We start from the raw sequence: 11682 nt of genomic DNA, 5'->3' as shown, positions 1-11682 counted from the left end.
AAATGTTCCTTGGGTGATTCTAATGTGGAAACATTTTGGGGAGTCACCACACCTTGCTACTTTCAGAAAGAGGTTAGAGAGGATAATCTTAAATGGCCCTTCCAGAAGAGTCAAAGCCATCAAATCCTACCATTATCTGCTTCCCAATGGGGGCGATGTCCTAAGGAGAGAAGCAGCAAATCCAAGGGATATGTCCCTATCGTCTTTCTCCCTGCAGCAGGGCAGGCTTAGGAAGCCAGTGGCCAACATATGAGAGTCCTAAGACAGCTGCCAAGTCCGAGTGTGGCAACTGCCTAAATTAGCGGCTCTGGGCCATGTAACACCCAGTGCCAAAGGGCTGTGGCTGGATTAGCCCTTGCCTCTGCTAACCCTGCCCTTCTACCCTGTTCTTTCTCCTCAAGTCGTCTTCTATACCTTGGATCCTGGTTGCAAAGTTTGCTGCTCAGAGTCAGGCCTTGGATATTAGGTTTCTCCAAAGGGAAGAGGCATTTCCTTCTGAGCCTGGCCCAAGAGAAAATAACCTGAGAGACAAGCAAAAGATCTAAGGTGGCTGCAGTGGGAAGACAGGAGAGGTTCATGCCACCTCACTGACATATACAGCCAACTTTTGACATAAGTGGATTCATTTTTTTTTTTTTTTTTTAAGACGGAGTCTGCTCTGTCGCCCAGGCCTTAGTGCGGTGGCGCAATCTTGGCTCACTGCAAGCTCCACCTCCCAGGTTCACGCCATTCTCCTGCCTCAGCCTCCCGAGTAGCTGGGACTACAGGCGCCCGCCACCACTCCTGGCTAATTTTTTTTTTGTATTTTTAGTAGAGACGGGGTTTCACCATGTTAGCCAGGATGGTCTCGATCTCTTGACCTTGTGATCCGCCTGCCTCGGCCTCCCAAAGTGCTGGGATTACAGGCGTCAGCCACTGTGCCCGGCCAACACATCGGTTTTGTTTTGCTTTGCTTTCCTGCCTTGGTATCCATAATTCATGTAGAATGTTTTGTTGTGGAAATGAAATCAGTTGTTCTCTTGGCCATTGTGGCTGGAATTGGAGACTGTCATATGAAATGAAAAGCAAATGGCCTTGGGGTAAGGGAGACTGGCTCTGCCCAAGAGAGGTGCTTTGTACCAGGTGACATTAAACTAACTCCACTGTATTTTATTTGGGAAAGATAAATGTGGAGTGGAAAATAAGAGGGCATCTCAGCTTGGAGGTCAGTCTCTGGTGCTGCTGTGCCCCTCCCTAGTGCTGTGAACCACAGGCATCCAGAACTGAAAGTGAGATTTGGGATGACTGCATCCATTCTCCTCCTATATGGTGTGCTAAGGATCCTTGCAAGGAAACTCTCACTGCTCGCTGGGATCTGTAGGCTCTAAGTGCATTTCTGCCCTGTGACCCTGAGGAACTTGACTAAATTACTAGATACTCACCCCCAGTGTTAACTCATCATCCAAGTATTATGATGCTGACTACGATATTCCCAAATTCTCCAGTCCCACAGTGCCTGAGGTCATGCTTGCCTAGACGAGGATGAAGGGGCAGTCTCAAAGTGCCAACCCAGGATAGATATTCTTCTGCCGTGAGAAACGAGGTTCAGAGTAGCAATACTGTGTACAGGAAGAGGCTTAGGGCTGGGAATGGGGACGGCAAACACTGAGGGGAGCCTGGGTGACACGCCCAGCCTCAGTCTCTTTGTCTCTAATCTGCCCTTCCCTGAACTCCCAGTGTGTTCTGTTCCATACATGCTCTCATTGATTACCTAGGATCTCCAACTCTGCTCACTTTGATGCCTCCTGAAAGATGAGGGTGGCTTTACATGAGCTCAAAGGTGCCTTGTATCCTTCTAATTTCTGCATCTGCTGCCAAGACACTTGAGGGCGGGGAATAGGTTCTCTATGTCATTATCTCTCCTAATTATCTATCTTCTAAACTGGGATTATCAAAGAAACACCTACATCCAACTGGCCTCTTGCCTCCCCGGAGAACAAAGATGCAGCCTCAGAGCCCACGGGTGCCAGACTCAGGGCTCTTCTGCTCACTACCTGTAAGTACAGATTACAACGCTAGTGAACTTTGGACACTCCAGAATCCCATCACAGGTTCAACTTTAGTCAACTAGCCAAGGGAAAGTGAGATGCACATTTCATTAAAATGATCTCGGAACCTAAAACCCAACCTCTGTGCACATAGTGATTAAGAGGAATTTGTGGGTGTGAGACACAGTTTGCGGGTACAGACTCAAGTAGAGAACAGGAGGGTTTGTCAGTAATGAGAATTAGGGCAGACAGCAGACAGAAATTCCTAAGAGTTGGTGGCCAAGGAAACTGACCTTGGACTCAGTAGCCCCACATGAACTCTATGTGACCTGGGGCAAGTCACTTACATTCTCCAGCCCTCCGGATCCTTATACCTAAGTGTGGGGTGCAAAGGAAAGAGTGAATGAGTACTGAAGCAAGTTCAAATCCCTGCTCTGGTGCTAGTTGCATAAAATGGGTAAGTAATTTAGTCTCTCTGGGTCTGTTTTGTCGGTTGTTAGACAAAAGAGAAGCTAGATAGCAGAGCACTGGAGAGTGGATCTAACATTCAGACAGACGTCTGGGCTGCTTACTAACTTTGTAACGTTGGGTAAATGACATATCCTCCTAGAGCCTCCCTCTCCCCACTCAAAGCAGCGTTAGCATGAGGGTCTTGTAAGACAGTGTCAAGGTCATAGTAAGTGGAAAAGAAAAAGATGGTTGGGCTCGGGAAGTCACCTAGTTATCTCTTCCTGCTTTCAGGTTCTAACTGGAGGATCAAAGATACAAGCAGCCAAAACGTGATCACTGTTTCAGCGATACTAGTGATACTGCCCTGGAATCCTGCATTTCAGGACTCTCTGGTCAAGGTGAATTAGAAACCTGGGCCTGGGGCCCTGGGCCAAGTGACAGCCTCCTGCTGCCTCTCAAACCCAGGCCTTAGCCCCTCCTTGCCTCCAGGGTATTGGGGCACAGTGGGCTCCCATCATCCCTACCTGGCTGGCTTCAGGGAGGGCTGGGGCTGGCTCACACATCCATTGCTGGTACAGAGAGAAGGGCCTATGAGTGAATAGCAGCCTGCGGGTTACCTCTTGAAGTCCCAATCCAGAGAGTCCTCGCCCTTTCTGCACTTCCTCAAGGCAAGGGAGAGAGAAACTGAGCAACCTGGTCCAGTGAGTATCCTGCTGACACCAACCAGGTTGGCCACTGCTCCACAGGGAGGAGTAGGTGTAAATCAGGGGTGTCCGATTTTTGGCTTCCTTGGCCCACGCTGGAAGAAGAATTGTCTTGGGTCACATGTAAAATATACTAACACTAACGATAGCTGATGAGTTTTAAAAAATTGCAAAAAAAAAATCTCATAATGTTTTAAGAAAGTTTATGAATTCGTGTTGGCTGCATTCAAAGCCGTCCTGGGCCTCATGTAGCACATGGGTTGTGGGCTGGGCAAGCTTAGTGTATATGGAGGGGCTCTGGAATTGGGGTTTTAGTAATCCACCATTGTGGAGAGAGTGTTGTTATGGCCTGCATGTTTGTGGCTCCCTCTACCCCTGATTCATCTCCAATGGGAATGGTACCTGGAGATGGAGCCTTTGGGAGTTAATTAGCTCATGAGGGTAGAGTCTTCATGAGGGGGTTAGTCCCGTTATAAGAAGAGAGAGGAGAGTTTGCTTTCTCTTTCTCTCTCCTGGCTGAGGATATCAGGAGAAGATGGCTTTCTACAAGCCAGGAAGACAGCCCTCACCAGAACCTGACCACACTGGCTCCCTGATCTCGGGCTATCAACTGCCGGAACCCTGGAAAATAAATGTTTGTTGTCTGAGCCACCCAGTCTGTGGTAATTTGTTAGAGCAGCCTGAGCCGACTAAGACAGGTGTGAAAACTCTTCTCTGCTAAAGCTTGGACAGGTGGCTGAGAGTTCCTCCTAAAATGGCTGTGCCTGTGGTGATGAAAATATCAGTTATACTATGGCGAAGAGATTGGGCTCAAGATATTTCCGAGTCAGACAACTGGATGGCTCTAGGAATTCCATTAGAAGAGTATCCCATCTAACACCTGTTGTCGGCATAATCTGTCCTGTTCTCATTCACTTTGAATGATCTGAATATCAGTTCCTGTTGGGATCTGTAAAAGCCAAGGGCAAAACATCTGAAGTTTCATAGTGCCAGATGCCGAAGAATATATATGATTTTGAGAGTAAGAAACAGGATGCCTGTTTTTGGAAAGGTTACCCTGAGAAAGGGGGACTCTTTTTTTTCCTTCAATACTCCCTTCCTCTGGCCCCCATCACTGCTTTGAGGCTTCCTAATTGGTGTCCCTGCTGGCCGTGTCTTCACATTCTGCATCCTCTGCATACTCATCCAGCCTCCTTACAATTAGGGAAGAGAAGCCACCAGATTGTGGCTGGGGCTGCAGCCAGGCCAGAGGACTGGTTCAAAGGCAGAACAATGAGATTACCCAGAAACCATTGAGACACAATTTTCGGAGAAGGAGACATGTGGGAGACCAAGTTGCTGCTTCTTTGCTTTGATGGTGAAATAGACAAGCAGGCAGTGATGTGTGTAATTGTAGAACTTTAAGGCTGAATTATTTTCCACTGTAAGCTGAGGTGGCTGCTTCTAGTTGTGCACCAGTCCTTTGGGCCCCCAAGAAGATGGTTATATAAGTGGACAGAAACTCAAAGGGATCCTTGTGGTGGGACATCCAAGGAGGAGGAAGCTACTACTCAAAGCTTTATGGCCCTGGTACAGGGCCGTGGACTAACCCATGAACCCTCTCATGCTTCTGGTGGGGATGGGAGAGGAGCACAGAGGAAGGGGGAGATTGAGGGCTTATTTTACATATTCATTTATATATTCCTCCCTCACTTTAGCCTCCAATACCATTTTACAGGTAAAGAAACAGAGGTTCAAGAGATCATCACCTTCCCCAGCACTTACACTGCTAGTAAGTGGCCTGAGCCAGTATTTGACCCCAAACCTGACTCCAAGAGCTTCTACACCAACCGCATTGCTTCCTATTATTATTCAGTGAGAAAGGGAAGACACTTTCAACCTCATTAGTCATTAATACTTTTTCTAGTTACGATTGCTAGATGTCTTAGTCTATTTTGTGTTGCTGTAAAAGAATACCTGAGGCTGGGTAATTTATAAAGAAGAGATGTTTACTTGGCTCATGGTTCTGCAGGCTGCACAAGAAATATAGCAAGCATAGCACCAGCAGCTGTATCTGGTGAGGTCCTGAGACTGCTCCCACTCATAGCAGAAAGTAAAGGGGAGCCAATGTGTGCAGAAATCACATGGAAGGAGAGGGAGCAAGAGAGAGGTGGGGGAGGAGTCAGGCTCTTTTTTTTTTCTCTTGAGACGGAGTCTTGCACCGTTGCCCAGGCTGGAGTGCAGTGGCGCGATCTCAACTCACTGCAACCTCCACCTCCTGGGTTCACGCCATTCTCCTGCCTCAGCCTCCTGAGTAGCTGGGACTATAGGCACCCACCACCATGCCCAGCTAATTTTTTTTTTTTTTTGTATTTTTAGTAAGACACGGTTTCACCGTGTTAGCCAGGATGGTCTCAACGTCCTGACCTAGTGAGTCGCCCACCTCAGCCTCCCAAAGTGCTGAGATTACAGGCGTGAGCCACTGTGCCCGGCCAAGTCAGGCTCTTTTTAACAACCAGTTCTTGAAGGAACTAATAGTGAGAACTCACTTGTACCCTCCTACCCCCAGGGAGGGTATTATTCTATTCATTCTTTTCATGGGGGATCATCACCCCCATGATCCAAACACCTCCTGTTAGGTCTGCACCTCCAACACTGGGATCAAATTTTAATATGAAGTTTGAAGAGACAATAATCCAAACTATAGCACTGGATAACACAACACTCCAACATTTAGTGGCATAAAACAATCATTTTATTATTCTCATGGATTCTGTTAGTCAGAAATTTGGAGAAGATATAGCAGTACCAGCTTGTTTCTACTTCATAATGTTTGCAGGTGCCCATACTCACATATTTGGTGACTGATGCTGGCTTTTGGCTGAGACTTCAGTGAGACTATTGACTAGAAGAACACTGACACTGGATCTTTCTGTGTGGTCTCTCCGCCTGGGCTCATTTGGGCTTTCCTGGAGAATGGCAGCTAGATTCTGAGAGTGGGTCCCTGGAGAAGAAAGTGGAAGCACATGACATAGCTTTGATCTAGCCTTGGGAGTCACGTGATGTCACTTTTATCATATTCTATTGCTTGAGTTAGTCAAAAAGATCCACCCAGGTTCAAAAGGAAGGGCCACAGACTCTGTAACTCAAAGGGAGGAGTGTCAAGGTCACCTAGTAAGAAGAATATGTGCAATGGGAGATATTGTTGCCACCACCTGCCAAAACACCTTACAGTGAAAGAGTCTGATGGTTTTCCAGAGCTTGCTTTTTACTGGAGAAAGGATGAAAAGGAGATGGAGAGGCGATGAAGGATACTCTATGTCTTAAGGGAGAAGAAGAGTCCCCAGGGTGGTGTCAGGGCTCACAACAAGAAAGAACTCTGCCACTGCATGCTTTATTATTTGACATCTTCTTTCACCTGAAATGTGACTGCCAGAGTTGCTGCCTGGTCTTCCTTTCCTGGTTCTTGCATTAACCTATGCCCACTTAATCAGAAGAAACTTTGCCCTCCTCACCCAAGGTTTTGGTCATTAAGATGGTCACCTGTCCAGGTGGAGCACCCTCCTGATTTAGCAGCTTCAACAATTTGAAGATTATTGGCCCTAACCAATCCAGCTGATTTTCTATAATATCTCCCAGGTGGGAAACAACCACTCTAAAGGCCATGTTCTCTTATTATCCTCATATAAACTCTCCAGAGAGGGACTTTACTTCTTGAGATAGTGGTCCTTGGTTCAGTAAAAGTTCAAAAAATGAACATTTCTGGCCAGGCGTGGTGGCTCATGCCAGTAATACCAGCACTTCGGGAGGCCAAGGTGGGTGGATTACCTGAGGTCAGGAGTTCGAGACCAGCCTGGCCAACATGGTGAAACCCTGTCTCTATAAAAATACAAAAATTAGCCAGGCATGGGGGCACATGCCTGTAATCCCAGCTACTCGGGAGGCTGAGACAGCAGAAACACTTGAACCCAGAGGCGGAGGTTGCAGTGAGCCGAGATCGTGCCACTGCACTCCAGCCTGGCCAACAGAGTGGGACTCTGTCTCAAAAAAAAAAAAAAAAGAATATTTCCTTGTAATCAACAACAGCAGCAGCAACAATATTATATTCAGTAAAGGAACCGGGGACCCTAAAGCCAACAAAAAATTCAGAAGGGATGGTGCCAGGATGTCCATAGACTTAACACATCCTGTGTAATTCTGTTGCACATTGAGATTGAGAACAACTAACTGTCTGATATGACTTGTCCTGACTACCTTCTTAAATATAACTGCCATTCTTCCTCTTGCTCATATTTATCTCCAGGCCACAGGTCTTCTTGACCAGCCTTTAATATACTAAGTCGGGTCTTGTCCTCTGGTCTTTGCACCTACTCTTCCCTTGGCCTCCAGATGCCATTTTCCTAGTTGCTTGCTGGACTCACTTCTTCACTTAATACATGTGGCGAGACTTATGCAGGTGTTCTATTCAACAGCCCTGCTGAAGTCTCAGCCAAGAGCCAGCATTTAACCACCGAATATGCAAATGTAGACACTTCCAGATGATTCTGTCCCTCAGCTGCTGAGTCACCCTGGCCTTCAAGTCTGAGCTGAGGCTACAAATATTGTGGAGCACAGACCAACTATAGCCAGTGTGTCTTCTCTGAATTCTCTTAATTCAGGTCTATACTCAAATAATACCTCCTTGGAGAGAGTATCTCTGATTACCTTTGTTCAAAAATGATATTCTTAATCATCTTCTATCCTCTTCTTTTTTTCCCTTTCTAGCACTTACCTGATAAAAATACATACTTGTTTGTTAGTTTTTGTTGCATGCCTCCCACAAAGGAATGTAAACTCCATAATGATAGGGACATTGGTGCCTGGAAAAGTGCCCAACACAGATTAGACAGGTATCAGTGCAATAAATATCTGTGAATGAATAAACACTTGATAATTATGCCACTAGTTCCTTTTCCTAGAGTCATATCAGATGCTATTGTACAATCTCCACCCTCTTTGCCCTTAAACTTGGCCTCGGATTGTGCCTCAGAATCCCTCACAACACAATCGTGCATTACTGATCTGGGTCAGTAGATGAGATGAAATCAATTTTCCATACCTGGTCTATAGCATTAATTTTGGTATGTTCATTTATTGTTTTATTGTTATTTGGATGTGTGCAATCAGATACTAGTTGCTCTCTGGGGCCAAAAACAGAGTCTCATACTATATTTGGCATATAGAAGTTCAAAAAGTCCTAGATGAATTGAAATGATTTGTGATAATTTTCAGATCAAGCCTTTGGCAAGGCAGGAGGAAGGCTGAATCAAGATATGATCACCAGGCTTCCCAAGATAAGAGGTGGATAATTGGCACCACACTGGTGGAAGCAGTTTCCAGAACTGACGGAACCGAAGTTACCTCCCTAAAAAATAGGGTGGAGATGAGAAAATCAGTTGGGAAGGCAGAGATTTTAGGTTATAGGATGTTCAATTTGAACCTCAGTAAGATTTGGAAATTGTTTTCTGTTTATCCTACCACAAAACGTCTAGAACTTCATTTGCATCATCTGTTTGCGTATGTTGTGATATTGGTCAAATGGAATTTTTCCAGGGCCAGGTCCAGATGCTTGGGGTGAGGGAGAGGGTGGGGAGGGGAAAGTGACAGCTGTAATGTATTCTCCAGACTTGAAGATCAATGAGCCTGTGTTATTAGGTGGTTTGTTTTAGGAGAAATGAGATCTGAAATTATCTTTAACCTGGCAGGCTTTCACTTCCTGGTTAGATTTCAATGGAATCTACCTCTTAATATTTTCATGGCTGTCATCTGAAGGCCTTGCTCATGCTGAGTGTTTTTAAGACNTTCACCATGTTGGCCAGGCTGGTCTCAAACTTCTGACCTCAGGTGATCCATCTACTTTAGCCTTCCAAAGTGCTGGGATTATAGGTGTGAGCCACCGCACTCAGCCTTTTAGACAGAAAGGGCTCTCTCTCTCTCCTTTTCTTTCTCTTTTCTTTCTTTTTTTTCTTTCCTCTTTCTCCCTTATTTTCTCTTTCCTTCTTTCTTTTTTCTTTCTTTTCTTTCTTTCTTTCCTATTTCTCTCTCCTTCTCCTTCCTTCCTTCTCTCCTCTCCTCTCTTCCTTCTTTTCCTTCCTTCCTTTCCTTCCTTCCCTTCCTTCCTTTCTTCTTTTCCTTCCGTCCTTCCTTCCTTCCCTCCTTTCCTTCCTTCCTCCCTCCCTCCCTCCATCCCTTCTTTCCCTCCCTCCTTTCCTTCCTTCCTTCCTTCCTTCCTTCCTTCCTTCCTTCCTTCCTTCCTTCCTTCCTTCCTTCCTTCCTTCGTTCCTTCCTTCCTCTCTCCCTCCCTCTTTCTTTTTTTCTTTCTTCTTTTGTCATATGGTAGGTGAAATAAAAATCAGGCAGAAAAACCCATGGAAATCAGGCTGTTGGTATTTAAATACAAGTTTTAAAAGTCTGCCTCCCATTTTTAGTTTTTGATTCATTTCTCATGGACTGATTCTGTGCATGTGTAGGGTGATGATGGGGGTGGTGGAGAACTAGAATTGCCATCCTGGCCTTTTTTAGAAAGAACTTGCTGTAGATCTATAAAATGCTGTGTTGCAGAAATTCGTTTAGGTTCAAGTAAATCATGAAATTTGTTTTGCACAATTTAGAGAAAATTTAATGAGGCCCTTTCAAATAAGCGTTATGTATATTTGGGGGCAGTACAAATGATTATGTTTTAGGTTCTATAACTCTGAGACATTAATTACAATGAATTTATTTTTTGATCTTTAAATTGATTTTTTTGTTGTTGTTTTTTACACAGCGGCAACAGAGGATGCATTTTTTTTCATCCATATTTATTTTTTGTGTGCTGATAGTGCACAAAACTTCCATCAGTGTGTCCCATCAAATAGCCTAGGTTGTTCTCAGATTTTCAAAATAGTGGTTAGTGCACAGATCAATCTGAGCTCTTCCGTGGTGTCCTCACATCCCTTTTTTTTTTTTTCCTGGGATGGAGTCTCGCCCTGTTGCCCAGGCTAGAGTGCAGTGACATAATCTCGGCTCACTGCAACCTTTGCCTGCCGGGTTCAAGTGATTCTCCTGCCTCAGCCTCCCGAGTAGCTGGGACTACAGGTGCCTGCCACCATGCCTGGCTAATTTTTGTAATTTTGGTAGAGATGGAGTTTCACAGTGTTGGCTAGGCTGGTCTCGAACTCCTGACCTCAGGTGATCCGCCCACCTCGGCCTCCCAAAGTGCTGGGACTACAGGCGTGATCCACTGGCTGGCCCCTTGCATCCTTTTTAACTTGTCTGGGTGCCCCTCCCCAGCTTCTGTGTTCTTCGGTTTGCGTTTCAGAGTCCATATTGGAGACTCCCATTGCAGGACTCCTCCTACACTGCTGCAGCTGCTTTCCCTGCCTCCGGCCTGAAATGCGGGAGTTTCCATTATCCGCTCCCCCTCCGCTGCCTGAGCACTTAGCCTTCGACCACTAGTGCGGGAATATAAAAGCCCCTCCTGTGGCGTAGTCTATACTCCCGAGCACCCCTTGAGACCAGATTGAATGGGGCTTCCTGGCGTGGCTTTTCACCCTTTCCAGTCTCCCCCTTCCTTACTGGTCTCATGGAAGGGCATTTCCTAAGTAAACCACTTGCCTGGGAATCTTCACCTCAGGCTCTGCTTCTGGGGACCTCACTATCCTCTCCATAAGGTGTGGTTGTGGGAACTAAATGAGACAAATGCAAACAAGGCACTCATCACAACGCATGGCCATAACATAGACTCAGACATGTTATGATGATGATGATGAGTCTCGCATCACTTTTTTGGACTCTGGTAGAGTGGTGCCAAGACTTACACGTTTGATCCCTCTGGTTGGCCATGGAAATATTTGAATAAAACGGAAACATTTGAATAAAACTGAAAGAGCATATAAAAGTTCATCTTAACATGCCCGAGACCTTGCCACTGGGGTAACTATGCAAACATAAGCAGAAAAGAGCAAAAGCAACCAGCGGAACAGCATTTGCTGAAAAGACAGCTCACATTAATTTTTCTTTTCTTTTTTTTTTTTTAGATTGTTAAGCCCATTTCTCTAAGAGTTAAAAATTTCAGATGACTACTTATTTTATTATTTATTTATTTATTTATTTATGTATTTATTTTTTGAGACAGAGTCTCACTCTGTTGCCCAGGCTGGAGTGCTGTAGTGCGATCTCGGCTCACTGCAACCTCCGCCTCCGAGGTTCAAGTGATTCTCCTGCCTCAGCCTCCTGAGTAGCTAGGATTACAGGTGCCTGCCACCATGCCTGGCTAATTTTTGTATTTTTGGTAGACATGGGTTTTCGCCATGTTGGCCAAGCTGGTCTTGAACTCCTGGCCTCAAGTGATCTGCCTGCCTCGGCCTCCCAAAGTGCTGGGATTACAGGCTTCAGCCACTGTGCCCGGCTTGACTACTCATTTAAAAAGAACTCTCAGGTATATAAAGTGAAGTGGTATCCTGGTGACAGTGGTAAAGGGGTCCAAACCTGATAATGGGAGA

This window comes from Theropithecus gelada, chromosome 9 (genome assembly GCF_003255815.1).
Source record: "Theropithecus gelada isolate Dixy chromosome 9, Tgel_1.0, whole genome shotgun sequence".
NCBI lineage: Eukaryota > Metazoa > Chordata > Mammalia > Primates > Cercopithecidae > Theropithecus > Theropithecus gelada.
Note: the sequence above shows the minus strand (reverse complement) of the source record.